Below are 1726 nucleotides of genomic sequence, written 5' to 3' on the forward strand. Positions count from 1 at the left end.
AATAATCCTAGTGAGGACGAAAATGACATAATTGTTCATCCAATGACACAAAGACACCTATTGAATGCCCAAGATTTGTTAAAAACCCTAATTGGACTAGAATAAACCTAGGGAGAACGAAAATGACCTAAATGATCATCCAATGACACAAACATACCTATTGGATGCACAAGATTGGTTAAAAACCCTAATTGGATTAGAATAAAACTAGGGAGGACAGAAATGACCTAAATGCTCATCCAATGACACAAACACTCCTATTGGATGCACAAAATTGGTTAAAAACTTTAAATGGACAAGAATAAGCCAAGGGAGGACGAAGATGACCTAAATGATCATCCAATGACACAAACACACCTATTGGATGGACAAGATTGGTTAAAAACCCTAATTGGAATAGTAAAAGTTTAATAAGGACGAAAACGATCTAAATGTTCATCCAATGACACAAGGACACCTATTGGATGCGCAAGATTGGTTAAAACCCCTAATTGGACAAGAATCAGCCTGGGGATGATGAAAATGACCTAAATGTTAATCCCATGACACAAATTAACTTATTGGATGCACAAGATTTGTTAAAAACCCTTATTGGACAAGAATAACCCTAGTGAGGACGAAAATGACAGAAATGTTTATCCAATGACACAAACACACCTATTGGATGCACAAGAATGGTTAAAAACCATAATTGGAGTAGAATAAACCTAGGGAGGACGAAAATGACCTAAATGTTCATCCAATGACACAAACACGCCTATTGGATGCACAAGATTGGTTAAAAACTTTAATTGGGCAAGAATGAGCCAAGGGAGGATGAAAATGACCTAAATGATCATCTAATGACACACACACACCTATTGGATTCACAAGATTGGATAAAACCCATAATTGGACAAGAATATGCCTATGGAGGATTAAAATATTTTTATAGTATTTATTATTATCATCTAAATGCCGCAAATCTTAATTGTAAATTATGTTTTTATTTATTTAATTTTATCATGTTATTTATTTTAAAGGATTGGTTGGATTAAAAAGAGTTAACAGGGTTTAAATGAATGGAAGATGTGACGATGCCTTTGTGTTATACAAATGTACTAAAAGTCTTTTAATAATCCTGATTTAAAGAAAAATTAATATGATTATTACTAAATGAGTATGAGAGGTTAATCACGGTGACTTAATTTCGAAAAAGGTGATAACAACAATTCGTTTTTACTATCCGCGAGAATGTAGTTTACCTATTAAAAAGTCTATCAAGATTTATAGACTGCACAGGTGTTTGTCCGTGAGAGACTACACCCTGGTAAATTGTGTTTGTCCGTGAGAGACTGCACAGGTGTTTGTCCGTGAGAGACTACACCCTGGTAAATTGTGTTTGTCCGTGAGAGACTGCACAGGTGTTTGTCCGTGAGAGACTACACCCTGGTAAATTGTGTTTGTCCGTGAGAGACTGCACAGGTGTTTGTCCGTGAGAGACTACACCCTGGTAAATTGTGTTTGTCCGTGAGAGACTGCACAGGTGTTTGTCCGTGAGAGACTACACCCTGGTAAATTGTGTTTGTCCGTGAGAGACTGCACAGGTGTTTGTCCGTGAGAGACTACACCCTGGTAAATTGTGTTTGTCCGTGAGAGACTGCACAGGTGTTTGTCCGTGAGAGACTACACCCTGGTAAATTGTGTTTGTCCGTGAGAGACTGCACAGGTGTTTGTCCGTGAGAGA

The sequence above is a fragment of the Cicer arietinum genome, unplaced genomic scaffold, assembly GCF_000331145.2.
Source record: "Cicer arietinum cultivar CDC Frontier isolate Library 1 unplaced genomic scaffold, Cicar.CDCFrontier_v2.0 Ca_scaffold_5784_v2.0, whole genome shotgun sequence".
Taxonomy (NCBI): domain Eukaryota; kingdom Viridiplantae; phylum Streptophyta; class Magnoliopsida; order Fabales; family Fabaceae; genus Cicer; species Cicer arietinum.